Here is a 26,245-nt window from a genome sequence, read left to right on the forward strand (position 1 = left end):
GCGGGGGGGGGGGGGCGGCAGAGAGAGGGAGGGAAGGAAGAGAAGCAAGAACAACGAAAACCTGTTTCGCAGCACCTACATCACACATGAACCCACACGATTTAAAATAGTAAGAGGGGGCACCTGGATGGCTCAGTCGGTTGAGCACCCAACTCTTGATCTCAGCTCAGGTCTTGATATCAGGGTCGTGAGTTCAAACCGCGCGCTGGGCTCCGCACTGGGTGTGGAGCCTGCTTAAAAACGATAAATAAAATGCATAAAAGAATAAGAAAACTTCAAGGATTCTTCGAGGGATCTTCAGCCTGGACTAAATCAGCGACGGTCAACTGGGAAGGTGTGTACCCGGTAAGGGAATAAGAATCTTGAGAGTGAGGGTAATTGCTCACATGAGCATACTCAAGGTTATAGTATTATCTATATTTGACAAATGGGAACACAAATTTGGTTTTTGTATTATAACCTTCAACGAAGTTTGGACCAAATCTTAGCTGATACAAATATGCAGCAAATTCAGTGATTCCCAAGAATTATTAGAAGACGGGAGGATATAAGTGTAAGGTTTTCATGTTTATCAAAAGGGACATGAGCTTTTATGGCTGCGAGAGAGAGAGAAAGGCCATTCCCTGGTGGTGGAGGGTCGGCACGTCTCCCACCACCAGGGGGCGACAGCATGCCCTGTGGGCCCGACTCTCGGGGCTGGGATAATCTGCCTGTGGAAATGATCCCTTCTGTGCACCATGCCAAGGATGCCAGGTGGTTTACCACTGTGCCCACTAAAATGAAAGCAATTTTGGAGAAAACAAAAGAATCCAAAACCCGAAGGGAACTTCAGTTGGAGAAAAGATGCTACCACACATCCTGGCAACACCAACCCCATCCTACTTGCCAACAGAAGCCAGGTCCTGCCCACTGCCTCCCCTCTTGGCAACCACATCCTTCAGAGCAATGCTTCCCAGACATTCCCTGGTGAAAACATTTTCTTTTGAGTGTTTGTGCCAATGCATCAATTAAAAAAACAAACATACAAATTAGGTCCTATTTTGATTATTAGATTCAACACACATAAAATAACATTTCAATAAATGCATCTTTACATGTATTGTGATACATGTATTGTAATAAATTATCACATGTATTACTATTATGATTACAATAAATGTAATTTCAATAATCAGAACGAACATGACAGAAAAAAAGAAAAAGAATCTCTACACACACACATTGTTGGAAGTTTGTTTCGAGGCATTGAACATAGGCGATCATTGTTCTGTTTGTAATGTTCTGTACTTCCTCAGTTGGGAATAAACAGAAATTATGAGTGACACAGTGATTACCCACAGTAAAGGCCTATAAACATTGGAACACAGTCTCCCTCTGGAGTTAAAGTTAGCTTTTTGCTTGTTAATGTTTACACTAATCTGACAATAGTTCTCCTGGCAGGGAATACTTGGGTCTAAACTCTTTCTATGCTTTGTTTCAATACACTGATAAAAAAAGAAAAAAGTCTCACAGGGGCATCTACAGGAATGAAAGAAGTGTCAAAAATGAGCAACCCTTTCGACAAACAGAAATTTCTCTTTAGTGTTTGTGCAAAACAAAGACAGTTACTCTGTATTTTTAGATGCCTTCAACCCTTCTTCAGTTCCAGTAAGTAATGGTCTAATTTGAATTATCTTTCCAAGAAATAAATACATTCTGTATTTCCTATGCACAGGTCTTATTTGAAAGAATTTAAAATTGGAATGCTCTACCTACCCCATAGGCTATTTGGTGATAACTTTTTGCCGCTGTGAAGTTAATTCATGAAAAGCATCATAACCCCCCGTAGAAGCCTGTTCTTCCAGGCGTTTGAACTTTAATTTTTGCCCTTTATTCTCATTGCCTGAAAGTGTGTTTTTTAGATTTATTTATTTATTTATTTATTAGAGAGGGAGAGAGAGAGAGCATGAGCAGGGGGAGGGACAGAGGGAGAGGGAGAAGCAGACTCCCCACTGAGCGAGGAGCTTGATGTGGGGCTCGATCCCAGGACCCCAAGATCATGCCCTAAGCCAAAGCCAGATGCTTAAACAACTGAGCCACCTAGGCACCCCATTGCCTGAAAGTATTAAGATCATTAAAAAACACTGCCTTCCCTGTGCAGAAGCTTGTTATTTTGGGGTAGGCCCAATAGCTTATTTTTGCTTTTGTTTCCCTTGCCTCAGGAGACATATTCAGAAAAATGTTGCTACAGCTGATGTCAGAGAAATCACTGCCCATGTTCTCTTCTAGGATTTTTATGTTTTCAGGTCTCACATTCAGGTCTTTAATTCATTTTGAGTTTATTTTTGTGCATGGTGTAAGAAAGTGGCCCAGTTTCATTCTTTTGCATGTAGCTGACCAGTTTTCCCAACACCATTTCTTGAAGAGACTGTCTTTTTCCCATTGGATATTCTTTCCTGCTTTGCCGAAGATTAAGGAAACAATCAACAAAACTAAAAGACGACCTGATGAATGGAAGAAGATATTTGCAAATGACATAAACAGTTAGTATCCAAAATATATAAAGAACTTATACAACTCAACACCCAAAAACCAAATAATCCAATTTAAAAATGGGAAAAAAGACATGAACAGACATTTCTCCAAAGAAGACATCCAGATGGCCAGCATACACATGAAAAGATGCTCAGCATCACTGATCATCAGGGAAATGCAAATCAAAACCACAATGAGATATCACCTCATATGTGTCAGAATGACTAAAACCAAAACACAAAAACAACATGTGGAGAAAGAACCCTCTTGCACTGTTGGTGGGAATGCAAATTGGTGTGACCACTGTGGAAAACAGTATGGATGGTCTTCAAAAGTTAAAAATAGAACTACCCTATGATCCAGCAATTGCACTACTGAGTATTTTCCCAAAAAATACAAAACACTAACTCAAAGGGATATATGCACTCCTATGTTTATAGCAGCATTATCTACAAGTGTCAAATTATGGAAGCCACTCAAGTGTCCATCGATAGATGAATAAAATAAAGAAGATGTGGTATATATACAACGGAATATTACTCAGCCATAAAAAGGAATGAAATCTTACCATTTGCAACAAGATGGATGGAGCTAGAGGGTATAATGCTGAGAGCAATAAGCCAGTCAGAAAAAGACAAATACCTTATGATTTCCCTCATATGTGGAATTTAAGAAACAAATGAGCAAGGGGAAAAAAGAGAGAGAGAGAGAGAGACAAACCAAGAAATGGACCCCCAACTAAAATACAGAGAACAAACTGATGCTTACCAGAGGGGATAGGGCTGGGGGGATGGGGATAGGGATTAAGGAGTGCACCTGCCGTGATGGGCACCAGGTGTTGTATAGAATTGTTGAATCAGGGGTAGGGGGAAAGATGGAGGAGGAGTAGTGGACCCTATTTCAACTGGTCCCCGGAATTGAGCTGGGTAGACCACTCTGAACACCCACGAAACCAGCCTGAGATGTAAGAAGATCTGGATCTCTGCAAACAGAATATTGCAGGTGGTTGGTTTTGAGGTACGAAGCGGAGAGCCGTGATCCTGCGGGCAGATATCGGAGGATAAATGGCAGCGGGAGGGTGCCTGGCCATGGGGATCCTACAATGCTGGTGAGCGACAGCCTTGCGCGCTGCGGACGGGGCACAGACTCGCAGACCAGTGGCATCGGGAAAGGACTTTAGGGCAGCCCCTGGGGTGGAAAACCAGACAGGCAGGGTTGCGGGCACGCGAACCACAGCCACCCGGACAGAAACCCGGAGCGACAATCGCGCGCACGGGAACTGCAGCCTCTGAGATGGAAACCCGGTGGGCCAGGGTCCTGCCGGTGAACTGCAACCCCCACCCCCGGGGTGGAAACCCCAAGCGTCGGAGTCGCACGCATGAGAACTGGGAGCAGCTGGTAGTTTTAGAAGCACGAAGGGCAGAGATGCGCCCCGATCTGGAGGCAGGACTGGGGGTGCTGCGGAGGGGTGCACAACCCAGGCTGCTGCAGTTTATAGCAGCACGGAGAGAAACGGAGACAGTGTGGCCTGGAGAGCTCACTGAAGAACAGACTGAGGTCTCTCTGCTCTGAGGCAGAGGGTTGGAAACGGTCTCTTCTGCTCTGACTCGCGGAAGAGATGCAGAAAGCCGCCAGAGAAAGCCGCCAGAGAACAAAAGCCCCAAAGACTGATTCCCTTTGAGCCCATCCCCTGCCACAGGGGCGCAGGGCAACTCCGCCCAAACAGGGTTGCCTGAGTAACAGCATGGCAGGCCCCTCCCCCAGAAGACAGGCTGGGAAAACAAGAGGACCCTAAGGTCCCAAGAAAACAGGTGCATCTTGCTTGGGTTCTGGTCAATAATTTGGACTCTATACATTCCCTCAAACACCCATCAACAGAATGACTAGGAGGAGGAGCCCCCAAAACAGAAAAGACTCAGAGATTATGACTTATGCTGCAGATTTACAAATGGATGCAGACATAACCAAGATGTCGGAGATGGAATTCAGGCTAGCAATTGTGAAGACAATGGCTAGAATGGGGAAACCAATTAATGGCAACATAGAGTCTCTAAGGGAAACAGAAATAAAAGGTGAATTGGCAGGACTTAAAAATGCTATCAATGAGATCCAATCCAATCTAGATCAACTAACAGCTAGGGTAACTGAGGCAGAAGAAAGAATAAGTGACCTGGAAGACAGTATAATAGATAAAAAGGGAAAAGAGGAGGCCAGGGAAAAACAACTCAGAATCCATGAAAATAGAATTAGAGAAATAAGTGACATCATGAGGCGTTCCAATGTCACAATAATTGGAATCCCGGAGGGAGTGGAGAGAGAGAGAGGACTAGAAGATGTATTCGAGCAAATCGTAGCTGAGAACTTCCCTAATCTGGGGAATGAAACAAACATTCGAGTCCTAGAGGCAGAGAGGACCCCTCCTAAGATCAAGGAAAACAGGCCAACACCCTGGCATGTCATAGTAAAACTTGCAAATCTTAGAACCAAGGAAACCATCTTAAGGGCAGTTAGGGGGAAGAGATTCCTTACGTACAGAGGGAGGAACATCAGAATAACGTCAGACCTATCCACAGAGACCTGGCAAGCCAGAAAGGCCTGGCAAGACATATTCAGGGTACTAAATGAGAAGAACATGCAGCCAAGAATACTTTATCCAGCAAGGCTTTCATTTAGAATGGATGGAGAGATGCAGAGCTTCCACGACCGGCAGAAGTTGAAAGAATATGTGACCACTAAGCCGGCCCTGCAAGAAATATTAAGGGGGGTTCTATAAAAGGAGAAAGACCCCAAGAGTGATCTACAACAGAAATTTACAGGGACAATCTATAAAAACAAGGTCTTCACAGGCAACATGATGACAATTAATTCATATCTTTCAATTATCACTCTCAACGTGAATGGCCTAAATGCTCCCATAAAATGGCACAGGGTTGCAGATTGGATAAAAAGACAGGACCTATCCATATGCTGTATACAAGAGACTCATTTTGAACCTAAAGATACATCCAGACTGAAAGTGAAGGGATGGAGATCCATCTTCCATGCCAGCGGACCTCAAAAGAAAGCTGGGGTAGCAATTCTTATATCAGACAAATTAGATTTTAAACTAAAGTCTGTAATAAGAGACACAGAAGGACACTATATCATTCTTAAAGGGTCTATCCAACAAGAAGATCTAACAATTGTAAATATCTATGCCCCCAACATGGGAGCAGCCATCTAAATAAGCCAACTGTTAACCAAAATAAAGAGTCATATTGATAACAATACGTTAATTGTAGGAGACCTCAGTACTCCACTCTCAGCAATGGACAGATCATCTAAGCAGAAAATCAACAAGGAAACAAGAGCTTTGAATGATACATTGGACCAGATGGACCTCATAGATATTTACAGAACATTCCACCCTAAAACAACAGAATACTCATTCTTCTCGAGCGCACATGGAACTTTCTCCAGAATAGACCATATACTGGGTCACAAATCAGGTCTCAACCGATACCAAAAGTTTGAGATTATTCCCTGCATATTCTCAGACCACAATGCTCTAAAACTGGAACTCAATCACAAGAAAAAAATTGGCAGAAATTCAAAGACCACTCTGCTCAAGAATGTTTATGTCAACCAAGAAATCAAAGAAGAACTTAAACAATTCATGGAAATCAATGAGAATGAAAACACATAGGTCCAAAACCTATGGGATACTGCAAAGGCGGTCCTAAGGGGGAAATACATAGCCATCCAAGCCTCACTCAAAAAAATAGAAAAATCCTGAATTCACCAACTAACTCTACACCTTAAAGAACTAGAGAAAAAGCAACAAACGACGCCTAAGCCACGCATTAGAAGAGAAATAATTAAAATTAGAGCAGAGATCAATGAATTAGAAACCAGAAACACAGTAGATCAGATCAACGAATCTGGAAGTTGGTTCTTTGGAAGAATTAATAAGATTGATAAACCACTGGCCAGACTTATCCAAAAGAAGAGAGAAAGGACCCAAATTAATAAAATTATGAATGAAATGGGGAAGATCATGACTAACACCAAGGAAATAGAAACAATTATTAGAAATTATTATCAACAACTATATGCCAATAAACTGAGCAATCTGGATGAAATGGAGGCCTTCCTGGAAACCTATAAGCTGCCAAGACTGAAACAGGAAGAAATTGACAACCGGAATAGGCCAATAACCAGTAACGAGATTGAAGCAGTGATCAAAAACCTCCCAAAAAACAAGAGTCCAGGGCCTGATGGATTCCCTAGGGAATTCTACCAAACATTCAAAGAAGAAATAATACTTATTCTACTGAAGCTGTTTCAAAAAATAGAAGGAAAACTTCCAAACTCATTCTATGAGGCCAGCATTACCTTAATCCCCAAACCAGGCAAAGACCCCATCAGAAAGGAGAATTTCAGACCGATATCCCAGATGAATATGGATTCCAAAATTCTCAACAAAATCCTAGCTGATAGGATCCAACAATACATTAAAAGGATCATCCACCACGACCAAGTGGGATTTATCCCTGGGATGCAAGGGTGGTTCAACATTCGCAAATCAATGTGATAGAACACATTAATAAGAGGAGGGAGAAGAACCATATAGTCCTCTCAATTGATGCAGAAAAAGCATTTGACAAACTACAACATCCTTTCCTGATTAAAATTCTCCAGACTATAGGGATAGAGGGAATATTCCTCAAGCTCATAAAATCCATCTATGAAAAACCCACAGCGAATATCACCCTCAATGGGGAAAAGCTGAGAGCCTTTCCCTTAAGATCAGGAACACGTCAAGGGTGCCCACTCTCACCACTGTTGTTCAACATAGTTCTAGAAGTCCTAGCAACAGCAATCAGACAACAAAAAGAAATAAAAAGTATTCAAATTGGCAAAGAAGAAGTCAAACTCTCTCTTTTCGCAGACGACATGATACTTTATGTGGAAAACCCAAAAGACTCCACCCCCAAATTACTAGAACTCATCCTGCAATTCAGTAATGTGGCAGGATACAAAATCAATGCACGAAATCAGTTGCTTTCTTATACACTAACAACGCAACTGTAGAAAGAGAAATTAAAGAAACGATTCCATTTACAATAGCACCCAAAACCATAAGATACCTCAGAATAAACCTAACCAAAGACGTAAAGGATCTATACTCTAGGAACTACAAAACACTCATGAAAGAAATTGAAGAAGACACAAAAAAGATGGAAAAATATTCCATGCTCATGGATTGGAAGAATAAACATTGTTAAAATGTCTATGCTACCCAGAGCAATCTATACCTTCAATGCCATCCCGATCAAAATTCCAATGACATTTTTCAAAGTGCTGGAACAAACAATCCTAAAATTTGTATGGAATCAGAAAAGACCCCGAATTGCCAAGGAGATGTTGAAAAAGAAAAACAAAGCTGGGGGCATCACGTTGCCCGATTTCAAGCTATATTACAAATCAGTGATCGCCAAGACAGCATGGTTCTGGCACAAAAACAGACATACAGACCGATGGAACAGAATAGAGAGCCCAGATATGGACCCTCAACTCTATGGTCAAATAATCTTTGACAAAGCAGGAAAAAACATGCAATGGAAAAAGACAGTCTCTTCAATAAATGGTGCTGGGAAAATTGGACAGCCACATGCAGAAGAATGAAACTCGACCATTCTCTAACACCACTCACAAAGATAAACTCAAAGTGGATGAAAGACCTCAATGTGAGACAGGAATCCATCAAAATCCTAGAGGAGAACATAGGCAGTAACCTCTTTGACATCGGCCACAGCAACTTCTTTCAAGATACATCTCCAAAAGCTAGTGAAACAAAAGCAAAAATGAACTTTTGGGACTTCATCAAGATGAAAAGCTTCTGCACAGCAAAGGAAACAGTCAACAAAACAAAGAGGCAACCCACAGAATGGGAGAAGATATTTGCAAATGACACTACAGATGAAGGGCTGGTATCCAAAATCTATAAAGAACTTCTCAAACTCAACACCCAAAAAACAAATAATCAAGTCAAAAAGTGGGCAGAAGAGATGAACAGACACTTCTCTGAAGAAGACATACAAATGGCTAACAGACACATGAAAAAATGTTCATCATCATTAGCCATCAGGGAAATCCAAATCAAAACCACACTGAGATACCACCTTACACCAGTTAGAATGGCAAAAATGGACAGGGAAAGAAACAACAAATGTTGGAGAGGTTGTGGAGAAAGGGGAACCCTCTTACACTGTTGGTGGGAATGCAAGTTGGTACAGCCACTTTGGAAAACAGTGTGGAGGTTCCTCAAAAATTTAAAAATAGAGCTACCCTATGACCCAGCAATTGCACTAATGGGTATTTGCCCCAAAGACACAGATGTAGTGAAAAGAAGGGCCATATGCACCCAAGGCTCATAGCAGCAATGTCCGCAATAGCCAAACTGTGGAAAGAGCTGAGATGCCCTTCAACAGATGAATGGATAAAGAAGATGTGGTCCATATATACAATGGAATATTACTCAGCCATCAGAAAAGATGAATACCCAACTTTTACATCAACATGGATGGGACTGGAGGAGATTATGCTAAGCGAAATAAAAGCAGAGAAAGTCAATTATCGTATGGTTTCACTTATCTGTGGAACATAAGGAATAACATGGAGGACATTAGCAGAAGGAAGGGAAAAATGGGGGCGGGAATTGGAGGGGGAGATGAACCATGAGAAACTACGGACTCTGAGAAACAAACAGGGTTTTAGAGGGGAGGGGGAGGGGGGATTGGTTAGCCCAGTGATGGGTATTAAGGAGGGCACGTACTGCATGGAGCACTGGGTGTTATACGAAAACAATGGATCGTGGATCACTACATCAAAAGCTGATGATGTATTGTATGGTGACTAACATAATATAATAAAATTAAAAACTACACAAAAAAATAAAAATAAACCCTTCCGTGGAGCTCTCAAAAAAAATAATAAAATAAAATAAAATATCTAAATTTGGCCCATGATAGAATTATTCATGCTATACCCCATGTCAGCAAACAAAAACTTGACTAAGTTTCTATGCTTGGCTCTCACAGGTAAGAAGGGATTCGCTCAACCATTCAGCACATCACCTGACCTGGCTCCCAGACTTCCCTTCATTCCACATTAGGAAAGCAAGCCTGCCTTAGCCAGTCAGCAAATGACCAGTATAACTTCTTTGTTCCTGCTCACTTTTGACTATAAAACCCTCTCACCTTATACAACTCTTTGAAACTCCTTTTTGGTTTTAATTTTTTTTAATTTTATCTTTTTTACCTTTTATTTTTTTTTTATTATGTTCAGTTGGCCAACATACAGTACATTGTTGGTTTTTGATGTGGTGTTCAGTGATTCATTAGTTGCATATAACACCCGGTGCTCATCACAACACATGCCCTCCTTTTTGTTTTTTAGACTAGATCCTTCCTGATTCATGAGTCACTAAATAAAAGCCAATGAGATCTGTAAATTGTGGAAAATTTTAACACTACACTAAATCATCTTATTTCTACAGATTAAAAATAACAGAAGTAAAAAAAAAAAAAAAGAATTGTTGAATCACTATATTGTACCCCTGAAACTAATATAACACTGTATGTTAACTGTACTGGAATTAAAAAACAAAAAACAGTGCCTATATCAGGCAAATAACCAATTCTGGCTGATCGATCAGCAGTTTAAAAATAATGTGACTAAATTTGTTTTTTAGCTTACAGAAAATTTAAGTGTTCCATTGGTTCAATGTTTTTGACAGACCTTTTCCTCTTCACAACTATAATTTTCACGCAGTTGTTATGACCACGTTTGAGATTCTCAAATTCTAAAGACAATAATCTCAAATTTGCCACACAGGCCTTTACATGACTGCATCCCTAGTGAAATAGTGTAAATTGTCCTGAAGGGGTTGGGGTATTATATCCCCTTTCATCTAGGAAGAGCTAGAGATTTCTGCTACTTCGGAGAGGACATGTTATATCTCAGAAATCTGAAGGGGAAACTATGGCACTCTACCAATAAAAGAAAAAAGATAGTTTCATAGAATTCAAGAAAAAGGACATTATTAACTCTGGAAAGTGATGTCAAGTTGACCTTCTTCTCTGATTGGTCTAATATGAGGACCATATACATAAAAAAAAAACATATACGTGATTCCAGAGCACAAGGCAGATTTTTTCATTAAATAACATTTCTTAGAAGCTTCCAGGTCCCTTGTTTTGCTTTGCTTTTCCCTTCTGTAACAGGAAAATTTTGAACCATAATTATTATTTTGCTTTTCCATCACCCTGTATGAAATCCATCAGACATAGTTTAGTTTGTTTTTGTTTTGTTATGTTTTTGTTTTTATTGGGAGGGGGCTAAGCAAGGAGATTTATTTTTTTGAGGATCCAGAAGAGAGTCAGAACAAGGTCTGTGTTCTGAGAATGTACCTGGGATTTGTTTTAATCAGATGTGATGAGACACGCAGACAGGATATGATTGTTGTGAAGGAGTGAGCTCCTTCTCATGGCTCCCAAGAGACAGGAGGCACAGGGTGCCATGTGGAGCCATCTGGGGAGGCACCAGGGTTAATAAGAGATGAACAGACACTTCTCTGAAGAAGACATACAAATGGCTTATACAGGAGGGGGAGAGGGCAGAGCATGGCCCAGAACCTTTATTGAGGTTCTCATGGGAAAAAAGAAAGGGTGCAGGACAGGTAACCTGAGTGAGCCTAAGATTGGATGGTTGACTGATCATGGGTTCTGGGCATTAGAACTGATCCCTGGCTGCCTGGTACATGGCCTGTACTCATTGAGAGCAGAGGGAGTACTTGATAAAGAGATGATTAGGTATGTGGGCTCTGGATGGGTTGGTTTGTATGTGAACGGTAAACCCTCAGGGCCCTGTTTGCTCACTCTAGGACTTAGCTAGCCCTGGGAGGGCAGTCTCTCCAGGATCAAGGCTTCATATGCCAGATCATCAAGAATACAGAAAGTAAGAACATGTAGTTAATAGATTCTCAGTAGTAACACTTCCTCAGCTCAAATGCTTCCAGTGAGGACCGCTGAGAAAGCTTCATTACCTTTCCATCCTGTGTCATTCTGTTAAGTCTGGGGCACTAAAAAGGTGACACCAGGCTTCACTGACAGAGTCATGTGTCTTCTCCATCATTCCCCCAATGTTTGCTGAGCCCCTGTGATGGGCAAGGCCAACGCGGGCTTCTGAGGAAGAGAAGCTAACCCCTGCCTCCCGAGAGCTTTCGAGAGCTTTCTCAGGGGGGCCAACAGGAATGTCTGCAGCTCCCAAATTGCCTGGCAAGTGCTTACAAGGAGGATGGGCATGTTGAACTGAGAGGTCCCTACAAGGGACACTGAGCTGAATTCTGAAGGACGTGGAGTTAGGTTGGGGGTGCGCTTTGCACGCAGAGTGAGGGACTGTGGGCAGGGATGGAAGGCGGGGTGTGTGAGATCAGCTGTTGTGGTTCCCAAAGTCAGGAATACTCTCCCTGCCCAGACGGAGTGAACAGGGATGTCTTGTCAGGGAGCGGGGTGCTGAGCTGAAACCCTTACTTCCCTATTTTGTCTACCACAATTAAAAACACTGTCTTTTATTCTCACAGACAAAAAAAAAAAAAAGTGTATCAGGGTCTGTCATGTACCAGGGACTGCCTTAGCCAGTGATGCTACACTGGTGAGCAAAAAGGCCAAGGTCCCCGCCCTTTGGGAGCTTACGTTTCAGTGGGAAAGAGAAACAATCAGCAAAGCAAGAAGCATCTGCCAAGTGGGACACACATTCAGGGGGAGAAATGAACAGTTAGCAGTTCAACAAGGAAAAGTCTAATAGAAACAAACATAAAATTGAATGTGAGGTAGACGCAAGCTGCCAAAAACAACAAAGCAGGTCAAGGGAACAGAGTGAGGAGGATGAATAACCCCTGGAGTTCAAGGTGTGATGCAAGGAGACAGGCCAGGCTGTAAGCCCTGGGGCAATGTACCAGTTCCAGGCAGTCAGGAAAGCTGTGCTCTGGTCTCAGTGCTGAGGGGCCAGGGCAGACCAGCACCATAGGAGTTAAGTGCGTGCAGAGGGGGACAGCCTTGGCATACCCCAGGAAGAAAGGGCAGGCTAGGAGACAAGATCCAAGACAAAGTGCAGGGCCTGAGCATGTACCATCTTAAAGGCCATAAACTGTTTTTCTAGGCATCAGGAAAAGTCATAGGTGAGTCATAAACAGGGAAATTGCATGATCTGATTTGCATCCTGGAAAAACCACTTTGGTTGCTGGCTGGACACGGGGTTGAAGAGAGAAAGGAGGGAAGTAGGGTGACCAGTTAGGAGGCTGCTGCAGACCAGGAGGACAAGGACACCTGCACTCAGGCCCTTCTCCAGAGAAAGGAAGAGAGAGTCTACTGTGTGGGGAAATTACAGCCATGATGCCACACACCAGCAAGCAGCAGGGCCCAGTTCAGAGATCCCGTTCTAGAATTTTCTGTTTACACCATCCCTTCCAAAACTTCCTGTCTCCGGCCTTTACCCTAGGGCGAGTAGGTAAAAGTCAGTGGGCCATACCTGGTGGCTCATGTTCAGTGGCCTGCATTGGGTGGCCCATGTTTGTGGCACATGTCCAGTGGTCCACATTTGGTGGCCCGTGTTCAGCAGCCTATGTGTGATGGTCCATGTTCAGTGTCTCATGTTCAGGGCCCCATGCTTGGTGGTCTTTTTTCAGCAGCCTATGGTTGGCAGTCCACGTTTGGTGGTCCACACTCAGTAGCCCATGTTCACTGGTCTCCTTCAGTGGTCCATGTCCAGTGGCTCACATGTTACCCTTAGAAGTGAGCTGAGAGTCAAAGGCGTTGCCGGGATGTACTCCGATAAAAGGACAGATGCAAGGATAGAGTTGGACAGGAATAACTAGAGTTCGTCTTCTCAAAAATTTTGAAGTCATTCCAAAGTCAGTGTGTGTAGAGCTCCATCCAGTCAAGTGGTATGATAAGCAGTAACAAAACAGCAGGCTCATGGATTCTGTTTTTAATCAATTAGTTTTATTAAGAAATCAGTCTTTAAAAATATGTTCCCAGAAGTCTTTCTGGTGGAGAGACATAAAGTCGAAGTTGTTTTTGTTTTTTTTAAAGATTTTATTTATTTATTTGAGAGAGAGAGAAAGAGCACAAGCAGAGGGAAGAGGCAGAGGGAGAAGGAGAAGCAGGCTCCCTGCTGAGCTGGGAGCCCGTTGAGGGACTCGATCCCAGGACCCTGGGATCATGAACTGAGCCGAAGGCAGACGCTTAACCAACTGAGACACCCAGGTGTCCCTAAAGTTGAAGTTTTTAACAGGGGTTATATTTAAACATAGGTTTCTATACAACTCTTTCTCTATTTTCAAAAAGTTAACCCACTGTCCAAAAATAATAGTAAAATGTGTACATATCACAGTATTGTAATACTGCCGATAGATTACGGGCATCATAATGATATTTTTAAGTTGGTTACTCCTCAGATTCCTGTTCATTTTTTAGTAAAATATTTTTTGGCTGTTCAGCTGTCAAAGTTTGTAAGCACCTTAAGAAATCATCTTGACCATTTACAACGATGTGGGTGGACCTAGAGGGTATTATGCTAAGTGAAATAAGTCAGTCAGAAAAAGACAAATACTATATGATTTCCCTCATATGTGGAATTTAAGAAACAAAACAGATGAACATGGGGAAGGGAAGGAAAAATAAAATGAGATGAAAATTGAGAGGGAGGCAAACCATAAGCAACACTGAACTCTAGGAAACAAATAGGGTTGCTGGAGGGGAGGTGGCTGGGGGGATGGGGTAACTGGGTGATGGACATTAAGGAGGGCACGTGACATAATGAGCACTGGGTGTTATATGCAACTGATGAATCACTGAAACTAAGTAACTAACTAACTAAATAAATGAAATCGTCTTGATCTAACCAGATATTCTCCCAGAGGCAGAAGCAAGAATTCAACAGTATAGCTTGTTTTACCATTAGCTGCATGTATATCCAACCTTCTAACGATTTTACTGATCTAGGACCCGGTACCTAGGAGTTTTTAGTAAACAATCATGAATCAATTGACTTGACCAAAGTGCTAGGGTATGTTTACAGTAGAATTACAGCACCAGGACTGGAGACTCTCAGGTCCACACCTGATGACCTTGACATAGCCTTTCAGGCATTGAGCAAGTTTGAAGCCAGCTGGCAAGCCCTTTCTGTGCTAAAGGTGGAAGAGGCAAGAGAGCTGTTTCTGAAACGATACTCCTATTCCCTGGATCACTGGTACTCTGCAGATGTCTCTCAGGTATGCCAGGGGAATTTAGAAAACATTATTTCAAATTCTACCAGAATTATTTAAATAATAGTAGTCCTGACAATTTTATTTCTACCTCTCATGAGTTTCAATTGGTTTTTACTTGGTGCTGTTTGGACCATGTGTTCTGAAATTAAATGCAAAAATATATTCACAGCATCCAGATCACGAGTGGCCCCTGATACCCCTCTTCTCTTCCCCGTGGCTCTCCCTTCACAGTAACTTCTAGTGGTGGGTGGGGGCTTCACCCTCTCCACCACTCCCTTAGGAGAGCCTATCATAGAGCCCAGTACCTTCCAGATTTGGCCATTTGCAAATTCTGGAAAGATGTGCAGGGTGTATGCCTGGTATGGGTAATGGAGATCTGAGAAGAAGCAGGTGTTTGGAGACCCCCGTGCCCACAGGAAGGTGGATGACTGGGATGATTACGGGCCATGGAATGAGTGGGGTCCAGCTGTAGATAGATGTCTCAATCCAGTTGTGGATCAGGAAGTCTGTTTGTTTGACAGCGAAGCCGCCTACTGACCTTTAGCCATGAACATTCAGTCCTTTACTGGGCACCGATCATGTAAAAAATGCCCAAAGGGTACAATCTCCCAGTTACAAGGTGAATAAGTTCTGGAGATCTAACGTACGTGTGGTGACTGAGCTGAAATTTGCTAAGAGGGTAGGTCTTAAATGTTCTCACCACACACACAAAAGGTATCTATGTTAGGTGAAGGAGATGTGTTCATTAACTTGATTGTGGTGATTACTTCACAATGTCTATGTATATTAAATCACTACCTTGTATACCAAAAAGATAAAAAAGAAGAAAGGACCATAGGGTGTGGTCCCTGCCTTCTAGGCACTCCCATGTGCATCCGCCAGTGTCTGTCTGGAAAACTTTCTATCAAGGCGTCTCACCTGCTTTTTCCACCAGAAGAGAGGCTCCCTCGCTGAGTTCACACTCCCTGCAAGAGGGAGATGTGAAATGCACACACCCCATTACAGCTGCGCTGGGCTCGGGCCATGGAGCGCATTGCCCCAAACGTGCATTTAGTAAAGCATTTCCCCATCTCTTTTGCCATCGGCTCTTAGGGAGAGCAGGTACTGTTTTACGGTAAAGGAAAATAAGAGCAGGGCAGGTAAGTCTCATGCACTCCGGTCACAGGCCACACATGTAGTAATCAATGACTCAGGCTCTGGCCCGGGGTTCTTGCTGTGCAGCACCTCGAGCCTGGCCGAAAGGACAGAGATGGCCAGCGATGCCACAACCAACAGCCTTGTCACTCACACAGGGAAAGCGGAAGCCTGGGGGACAAGCTCCCGGCTGGCACCTGTTCCAGGCTCCGTCCCCTCCTGCCCTCCAGCTCTGAGCCAGGCTTTGCACTCGGCACCCCGTGGGTGGAGCGCTGGGGCCTGTGGGTGCGGTGAGCGGAGGGTGGAGCAAAGCCGGGGGAGAGAGGAAATGCCAGCCGGCTGACCTGTGTGCACGCGCGTGTGCATGTGGGGGGTGCACGTTATGACACTGGTGCCTGGTAATCGAGCGAGCCCTTCTGCCCGGCCCTCCCAGAGCTCTCCAGGTTTCAGCTAAAATGCTTCCTCCTCAGGGACGCCTTCCCTGGCCAGTCCTCCAAACTAACTCCTCCTTCATCTTCTCATGCTGCATAGTTTTTATCACATATTGATATCCTTGCTTGCACATCACACACACACACACACACACACACAGTAGTTGGTGTTTGATGTCTGAGGTTAATCTCATCCACTAAAATAAAACTTCTAAGAGACAAGGGACCCTCGTTGTCCTCGAATCCATCTGATCAGAATGACAGCAGGGAATTCGCTTGAGCTTAGACCCATAGGAAGGAGCTGGTGGACCGTCCTCCATAAGGCTGCAGCCCAGGACCTCAGAAACGTCCCTCACTGCCATAGCCCGAGCTGTAGAGGGCAAGAAGGCCACACTCACGCTCATGGGGAGCCTGAGAAAACTCGGTCTTCCTCTGTGTCACTAACACCTCACAGGAGTTCCCCATAGTGGCAAAGCCAGATTCAGGCCACCCCTGAAGGGGCCACAGACAGCCCAGCCCCTGCAGCTTGCCGCCGATGCCCCAGCCAAAGAGGGTCTGAGACACACAGAGGGTGACTCATGGATACCTTTGAATGAATGGGACAACTAATGAGGAGCCAATGATATTCAGACTGATTAAAATGCTCCGGGGAGGGGGTGCACCTGAGTGGCTCAGTCATTAAGCATCTGCCTTTGGCTCATGATCCCGGGATCCTGGGATCGAGCCCCAGGGTCGGGCTCCCTGCTCTGCGGGGAGCCTGCTTCTCCCTCTCCCTCTGTCTGCCGCTCCCCCTGCTTGTGCTCTCTCGCTCTGTGTCAAATAAGTAAATAAAATATTTGAAAAATAATAATAAAATAAAATAAAACGCACCAGAAAATTAGAAGAATATGATTTCCAACAACTAAAAACTGTTTGGCTGCTTACGAGTAACATAGGGCATATTTGTTTAAGTGGGAAAGCTCACTGTTAACAGAGGCTGTACCAATTTCTAGCAGCACAGAATGTTTCAGGGTACGTAACTCATCGTCGAGTTTATTTGTGAGGCCCGGTTGTTGCTCATAACTTGGGAACAAGAGCAAGAACATGCCCATCACCGCCCGTAGCCCTTGCCTCACTGGGTGGTGGGCAGACCTTGTTTCCGGGCCCAGCCACCTGCAGGCGGGGCTGCTCAGGGACAGGGGCTGACGGGAACATCTAGGACACAGCCAGCACCTGGCAGTGGCTTGGCATTTGCTCAGTGAGTAAATAGAAAGAAATCTGCGTGTGGTCCCCTCCTCTGCTAGTCGCCCTCGATAAGATCAAGCCCACAACATACGCAGCTGTTTCCATGATGGCGCAATGCCTCCAGCCTCCTGGAAGCGGGGCACGCCACGGCTCAGACGGCAGGTGAAGTGGTCATAGTACACAGCTGGGACAGGATAATAACTTTACTCAGAGCAGGGGTTCTCAGCCGGGGGGATCTGCCCGCTGGAAGACATCTGACAATTCTGGGGACATTTTTGACTGTCACAACGGAAGGTGCCCCTGACATCTAACAGGGGATGTTGCCCAATGTCCTGCAATGCACAGGACAGCCCCAAGAGAGAATTATCCAGTCGAAAATGTCCATCATGCTGAGGGTACGAGACGCTGTCTTAAAGCAAAGGGTCCACGCCTGAGACCTGAGACCAAGACCCACCTTTGGACATGTTCCTCTCAGCTCCCCTCAGCTGGTGGCACCCATATAGGCGTGGTCTGGCCACAGGGCCCGGCCCTGTCGGAGGGGAGGTCAGGAGTAGGCGCACGGTGCGGGAAGTGGGGTTCAGCCAGTCTGTCCAGCTTTTTCTGGAACCCCAAACTCTGAGGGCGACAAGGAAACTTGTCACCCTCCAGACTGGAGAAAAGTCCCAGCAGACTCTGTCCGCCTTCATCTGGAAGAAAGAAGCCTACACTTCTCCCGGGCGGGGCAGCACCCCGGCTCCCCATGCAGCCGGCCGTCCCTCCAGACCCACCCGTGGGCTTTCTGCAGCTCAGGTACGAAAATGGGCTTGAAATCCCTCTGAACGTGGCCGTGGGCTATACAAGGCATGGCGACCTGCCAGACTTTCTAGTTGCTCGCAAAACCGTCCCAGAGCCAGGGACACGGGCCCCTGCTATGGCCGCCGTGGCTTGTTGCAGGGGCTGAGGTCGGGGCAGGGACTGGGGGAGCTCATGATGCTCCCTCCTCGGGGGTCAGAAGGAGAGCTTGAAGGGTCATGGGAAAGGCTGTGCAAAATGTAGATCTGAATTGTTGAATGAGGACTGCCGTGGACAGCCACCGCGGTCCACCGACCAGAAACTCTGCATGAAATGTGTCCAGTGACAAACACAACTCACTGAATAAGGCGAAGCATGAGCACGTTTGCATGAGGAAAGAGGAAAAAGAAACTCGATGCGTTACGTATGTGGTACACACCACATATGTAAGTATAGAGAATAAAACCCCAGAGCCTAAAAAGCAAATCCCCAAATGTGAACAGTATTTTTACCTCCAGGAAAGAGAGGGGGGCTTGGAGGGGCAGGTCGTGAACAAATCTTATGGGTACGCATTCTGTACACTTCCATTCTGTCTGATTATTTTATAAGCAGAGCATCATGTATTACTCTCAAATCTTTAAGGTTAAAAAAAATAACTTTTTATAGGTGGGACTCAGCTCTGTTTAACTACATATTCCCACTAGCAAATGCCAAAATCACACACAAATGAAAACAATCCACACATGGTATCTGCATTTGACGTGTAAGCATATTTGTGCACTGAGAATAAATACCCATTATCCGAAACCAAGAATGGGGTCAGCCAACTTTCTGAAAGCCACTCCATCTCCAGTGCTCCGACCCTCTGAGCCCCCAGTGCCTTTAGCCCCCAGATGGGGGCTCTCAATGGCCTGGAATAGAATGAATTCAGCCAACCTCAACTCAGGAGGCCCCAGTGGAGACCACACCCTGGACGGGTAACAACAGTCCAAACTCTATTCAGGTGAGGTCCCCACCTTCACGGAAGGTGCGGAGGCCAGATACCTACACAAAGAATGAAACCGGTAAGACCCACCAGCACTGAGTGCCAGGCACTGTTCTAATTCTATCGTAACATTTATTTCTTAAAATAATCCGAGGCAGTGGGTACTGTTACTGCCACCATTTTACAAATGGGGAAACTGAGGCATGGAACATAACTTGCCCGAGGCCACGCAGTTCCTTTGGGAGGGTAGCAGGAGTTGGACCTCCTGAGTCTGCAGGCTCACCATCCTGTGCTGTGTGGGCTGGTCTGGGAAGCAAGGCGGGAGGAGCGAAGCTTACCGTGTGGCGTGAAGTCTCTGGGAAGGAGGTGATCCATTCCAGAGTGCAGACTCAAAATGCAGAGGAGGTGAAGGACCTTAGGAATCAAACGGCCCAGACTCACCTCTCTATAAGCAAGACCCCAAGGCATAGGAAGGGACCCGGTATGATTCTGGTGGGGCCCTGGTTGGGGAATTCAGCTTGGTTTTCTGGAAAATGGCAGTAAGTGCCCAGCAGCACCTGCTTGTGGAGACAATAGGGTTTGCCATTATTGGACAGCCGGGCTCGGAGCCAGGGTGCTGTCACTGCACGAGGGCGAGGGTTCCTGAGGCACAGGGACCCAGCATTCAGCATTCAGCACTCAGCACGAGCCTGGCCTTTTGCAGCTTCACAAACAGAGAAGCAGCTGTGTGGGGGGGCGGGCTGGGGTCTGGGGCGGGTAGCGCACCCTCTTTCTCGTGCTAAAACAGCAGCTGTTCCCTTACCATTCTCAACACTTCACTTTCAACTTGGTTAAAACCTACAACTTGCTTTGGTTCTGAACACTTGGCAAGGAGGTTGGAGTTTTGAAGTCCACAGAGGGAGGTGGAGAGGATGTGCAGAGACAGAGTGCAAGACGACCTGCCTCCCGTGGGTCCAGGTGCCCAGCTCAGGGGGTTCACCCGCCCGCAAGCCAGCCTCCGCAGGGTGAGTTCCGCGGGCGGGGACCGAACTCTGCCTCCACGTTGCCCACCTGGCGGGAACTCCAGAAGCCACGTATCCTGCACAAAGATCATTCCTTCTCGTCCTTGGATTCTTTCTTCTCTCCCCACTATTCCTGGGTGCCTCTTCCCCACTTGCCATGTTCTGATCTGCATATGTCTTGACTGTTTCTTCCTATCCTTAGGAATCACTGGACCAGAAACCAGAAGACTCAGCAGCCATCCAACCCAGAAACTATGAAGTCCCAGGTAAGTCAGCTTAACGTGGTTGGACCTGTTTCCTCATCTAGAGAATGGGAACATGGGGATAATGAATGTAGCATACTCATCTCATGGGGCTGAACAGTGTGAGTCTGGCCGTGCTCTAGAAGCTTTCCAAACCGTGCAGACGGAGCGGGCCAGGATGACCGCTGGCTGGTACAGGGCCTCCAGAAGAAACAGGTGGCTACTTAATGGGATGTTTTTCCCACACCACCTTATTCTCTGTGGTAACACTACACCTAGCGTGAGACTCACGCAGACTCTAAAGATCAGTGACCGCGTAGATGCATGCAGGAGCAAACCTGAAACGAGTTAAGGATGGAGGCATTTCCAACCAACAAGCTGCCCCTGAGCTTTTATTATGTGCCAACTATTGTCATGTGCTTAGTTTGCCTGAAACTCAAAGGCTAACTGTTCTAATATGAAGGATAAATAGACAAACAACTTTAATTCAAGGCACAGAAATAGCAGTACCCTGATGAGAGGCGTATGAAGTTCAACAAAGATCCACAAGGAGGAAGATGTTACAGCTGTTGGGAGGTCAGGAAAGGTTCAAGAGCCTTGAAGGATGCACAGAATTTCAGCCAGCGTCACTAGGAAAGGGTCTCCCCAGCCCAGGAAGTAATGCAAAGGTGTGACCTGCAGGAGAAGCCGGGTGGGGAGGGGAGCAGTGATGTCACAGCAGAGACATAGTGGGGAGCACAGGCGAGAAATGAAAAGATAATCCAGGGAAAGTTGCTGAGATCCAAAGAATGGATGTCTCCAAACGTCCACTAAGGATTTCAGATTTTCTCTTCAGATAGGAAAGAGTATTTGGGGTTCTTTCAGGCATTGGCCTGCTCAATGGACTCCTTTTGCAGTGGGAGCAGGCAGTCAATTACGATTTAAATTCATGATTCCTCGCTCAAACCTAACTCACTGCTGCCCGGTACAAACACGCTCTCTCCCACTCGAGCAGGTCATTAGCCTCTGAAACCTATGCATCAGGGTCTACTCCGTGGGATTAACAGTACCTGGACCGTATCATTGTTTGGGGAATTAATGGGACAATAGCTATGTGAGTCCTTGGCTTGGAGACACAGCTTTTTGTCCAAGGGATCACCGCAACCTTCTCTGTTAGGGACTTCTTTGCAAAAACAAACACACCTGCAATGAGGAAATGCATTCCAGGATTCTCTCCCTGAAGAAGACTCCATCTGACAGAGTAGGGACTCCCGAGGTTGGAAGCAGTGGCTGGCCGAGGTCGCACGGCCAGTCTCCCACAAACCTGAGACTGGATCCCTGTCTCCTCCCTCCCGTCACTGTCTCCCAGAAATCAAACCCCAGACGGTGACTGAAAGTACCTGAGATATTTTTCTGCAGCCGAAGACGCTGGCCCTCCATGTTCATTCCGGTCTCCCATCCCCCAAAGTCCAGAGGACAAGTGTTGAGGATATGTGACAGCTCCTCAAGATCCCCATTGTTGTTGGCCTGCCAGGAGAGCAGGGAGTCAGGTGCAAGGTCAAGGAGGTCACCCATGCTGACAGGACTTTGCCTCAACTCCGGCGGCAGCTCTAGCCCTTCAACCTACTGTGCCTGAACGCACAACGAATTGACCAAGGACACGGAGCTGGTAACAACCCATTATCTCCATTTCTCCATCACCCCTTGCCTGGTGTGCATCCCACACTCCGTATCTGTTGCCTTCACATAACTGTTACTCCCAGGTTGCTGGAATCAACAGACACTCTTTCAGTCTTCACCTTACTAAACACCTTCTTCCTGAAAGCCCTTCTTCTTCCCTTGGCTTTCATGACACCACACTCCTCTGGATTTGTCCCCTCTGAATGTTCTCTCTTGTCGTTTTAGGTCTGCTGATCCAACTCTACTAGACCGTAAACATGGAAGTCGCTCAAGGATCTTTTCTCGGACCTCCCTGCTTTCTCTCTGCACCCTCGCTCTGGGGCATGACATGCACCCCTTTGGCCTCGATGATCACTGAAGGGCTGATGACTGTCCCATCTGGGCCTCCAGCTTACACCTGAGCTCCAGATTGAGAAATCCCTACTTGGATGGCCCCCATACTTCTCAAACTCCACAGATCCAAGGCTCAACTTTTCATCTGCATCTTGTCCTTGCAAATGGCAGCCCCATCCACCTGGGGTAATACTTACCTGACTCTCTTTCCCTGGCTCCCCACACCCAGACAAACATTTTGATTCCTCCTCACAAGTAGCTCTTAAACCTTCCATTTCTTACCATCCTCACCACCATCTAGTCCTCTTAGGTTGGATTCATGCAACCTTCTCCTAATTGGGAGACCTACTCCCACCTGCTTCCAAATCAGCCTCCACAGAGCAACCAGGTGGATCTTTGCCAAACATATATGGAACCATGTTACTTTCTGTCTGAAAACCTTTCAATAGGTGTCCATCCACAGATGAAAAGATAAATAAAATGTGGTATATACTTAAAATGGAATATTATTCGGCCTTAAAAAGGAAGGATGTTCTGACACATGCTACAACATGTGTGAACCTTGACAACATTATACAAAGTGAAGTAAACTAGTCACATCAGGACCAACACTGCATGATTCCTTCTACGTGAGGCTCCTGGAATAGTCAGACTCATAGAAGCGGGAGGTAGATTGGAGCTTGCCACGGGCTGGGGGGGAAGGAGGATGGGTGTTATTGTTTCACTTCAGTTTGGGTAGATGAAATGTTCTGGAAATGGACAGCGGTGATGGTTGTACAACAATGTGCATGTATTTAATACCACACTGCACACTTAAAAATGGTTAAAAGGGTGAACTTTATGTTGTGTATATTTTACCACAATATATATTTATGAAGAATTTTTTTCGGGGAGCCTGGGTGGCTCAGTCAGTTAAGTGTCTGCCTTAGGCTCAGGTCATGATCTCAGGGCCCGTGTTGGGCTCCCTGCTCAGCGGGAGTCTGCTTCTCCTTCTCCCTCTGCCTACCATTCCCCCTGCTTGTGTGTTCTCTCTCTCTCTCATGAATAAATACATTCTTTTAAAAAATTAAAAAAATGTTTTCAACAGTTTCCTATTGTTTTCAGAGGAAGATCCACAATTCCTAACAGTGCTCTGAGGCAAGGAGACAGAGCCTCTCCATCCCACCTGCTCTCCCCACCTTCTCCCCTTCCCCCCTTCCCCCCTCCCCTATCCCCCCCACCCACCCCTTGGTCTTTCAGCTGCATTTGTGCCCGTTCCTTCTACGCAAAGTCTGTAAGGGCTGTCTCCTCTGCCTTGAATGCTCTTAATCCACCTCTCCCTGCACCACTCCTTTTGCCTGGACTTCTGCTCATCTTTTTTTTTTTTAATTTATCTGAGAGAGAGAGGGCACAGAGACAGAGTGAGCGGGAGAAGCAGACTCCCCGCTGAGCAGGGATCCCATCACGGGGCTCGATCCCAGGACCCTGAGATCACGACCTGAGCCGTAGGCAGATGCTTAACCGACTGAGCCACCCAGGTGCCCCCACTTCTGCTCGTCTTTTAAGTCTCAACCTCAGATCCCAAGCTCTGAAGGGACTAACCTCACACCCAGATGAGGTCAGGGACTCTTGTCTTTATGAGTATTATGGCACATGTTCCTCAACCCGAGGATGTAACACTTGCAAAGTTATTTAATATTTGTATGCCACACCCCGATCGAGAACTCCTACCTGTCTTGTCCATCTTCGTGTACGCCGAGCACGGCATTGACGAAAAAGCTTTCCATGCGCGTTTGTGGGGTAAATAAAGTAGTGTTGTGCCGATGGGATTCCAGAGTCAAACCCTTCCCTCTGCCCGGTGCCGCCTCCGGTAAATCCCTCCGACTGGGTGGGGTTGGAATATAAAGCAACAGGGGGAAGGGGGGGGTCCACTCCCAACCCCCAATTAGAGCTAAGCCCTCTGTCCCTGCAGCTCCAGGAGGGGCTTCTAGGGCCATGATTCAATCCAGCCACGTGGACCATAACCACGTCCCCATGAACCTGTGAGCTCCCCAAGGACAGGAACCAGGTCCTTATTCATCTTTGCATCCCTCAAACGTAGCCTGACACCGCTCCTAGGGAAGACGCTTATTATTAATATTGGTTGAATAAATAAACAAATCAAAGAATAACCCGTCTCACCTACTTGAGCCTGCTTTTTCTGTGAAAGGAGAATTATTCACCCCTCAAGGCTTACTTCATAAGGTTGCCATAAAAATGAAAATGAGATTAGATGTTTCCTTAATTTTAAAATACCACTAAATATAAGATTCACATTTCTTTTTTTTTTAAAGATTTTATTTATTTATTTGAGAGAGAGAGAGAGTGCACAAGCAAGGGGAGGGGCAGAAGGAGAGGGAGAAGCAGACTCCCTGCCAAGCAGGGAGCTGACTCAGGACTCCATCCCAGGACCCCGAGATCATGACCTGAGCCGAAGGCAGACGCTTGACAGGACTGAGCCACCCAGGCGCCCCAGATTCACATTTCTTTATACCTACTTTTTTTCAGTGGAGGGGAGAGACCACATTAATTATTATCATTATTATTTAGTATACTTTTTAATTTTATAGAATTTTTTATATTAAAATTATTATGATTAACTATAAGATTCACCCCAACTTCAAAATGCTAAAATGAAAGTGTGTGCACTGACGAATTGAAGAAATGCATTAAGATGTGTGAGAACATAAAGCAAATGATTTGTGTTTACTGGGGGAGTGTATTAAAAAGACTGATTCTAGACTATTACTGTTGGCAATTCTAATTCAGGGGCTGTTTTGTAAAGATGCTCCAGGTGATTCCAATGGGCTGTGCAGTTTGGAAACTGGTCTCAAAAAAACCCCATAAAATTCCCCCTGTTCTTTTCTAGGGAGGAAACTAAGAATGGTAGAGAGCCTGTAATCTGTTCAAGGTCACACACGGCAGTGCCTAAGCTCTGACTCAGGACTGGCTTCCCAGCGCTTTCCCCAGGGGCTTCCCAACAGACCATCCTGCCTCCTTCTGGCTCTGGCTCAGGCTTTCCCAGATCCTGATGACCCCAACAGTTCCCGACTCCAGACATCATCATCTATTTTGGAGAAGGAAAGTCAGTGTACAAATTACCCATGGGAAGAGCTGATCACAGCAGGGAACTGGTCTAGGGGATTTCTGTTGGGGAATGATCGTTCCACACACAAAACTGGTTTTACTTCCCTTAGGGTCTAGCAACCCTTTTACTCCACATACCAAAATACACTCCCCTTGGGTTTCTGCTTTCAATGGCCTCTGTTTTCAGCAATGTTAGCACTAAAAATCAACCCGGCAGGCATTCAGCAGTGGGTAGGTGTGGTTGGCCTTAGTGTGAAACAAAATGCAAGTCACCATAAATTAAGGATCTCAGAAAGCCCCGGGTATGCTCGGATTTGGAGCTTCTGGAAAGGAAGGCCACGTGCAAGGGTGAACAGAGACTGGCCGGACCTTCTGGACAGCACTGCTCCCCTAGCCTGGCCAGTGGGGCCAGATCCTGGGGCCAGGATAGACGCAGACGCAGGAGAGACACCTCCAATGGTCCCCACTGCACCGAAGCATTAGGGCTTTGAAGACACGCTTCACTTTGAATTTAGTTTCTGTATCTGCGAAAC

At 45.7% G+C, this 26,245-nt stretch overlaps 1 long non-coding RNA gene across 2 annotated transcripts; it reads left to right on the forward strand.

Moving 5' to 3' along the window:
* Window positions 1–14,776: 14,776 nt before the first annotated feature.
* Window positions 14,777–22,819, forward strand: LOC123847351 (uncharacterized). 2 transcript variants are annotated; one of them, XR_006791530.2, is made up of 3 exons: window positions 14,777–14,830; window positions 20,576–20,639; window positions 22,500–22,819. It is a non-coding gene; the product is annotated as an uncharacterized LOC123847351 (long non-coding RNA). The 2 variants fall into 2 exon arrangements; XR_006791529.2 differs by lacking the exon at window positions 14,777–14,830 and adding an exon at window positions 18,006–18,405.
* The last annotated feature ends 3,426 nt before the right edge of the window (window positions 22,820–26,245 follow it).

This window comes from Mirounga angustirostris, unplaced genomic scaffold (genome assembly GCF_029215605.1).
Source record: "Mirounga angustirostris isolate CCGP_5_RB_7025 unplaced genomic scaffold, mMirAng1.0.hap1 SCAF_2, whole genome shotgun sequence".
Classification (NCBI taxonomy): domain Eukaryota; kingdom Metazoa; phylum Chordata; class Mammalia; order Carnivora; family Phocidae; genus Mirounga; species Mirounga angustirostris.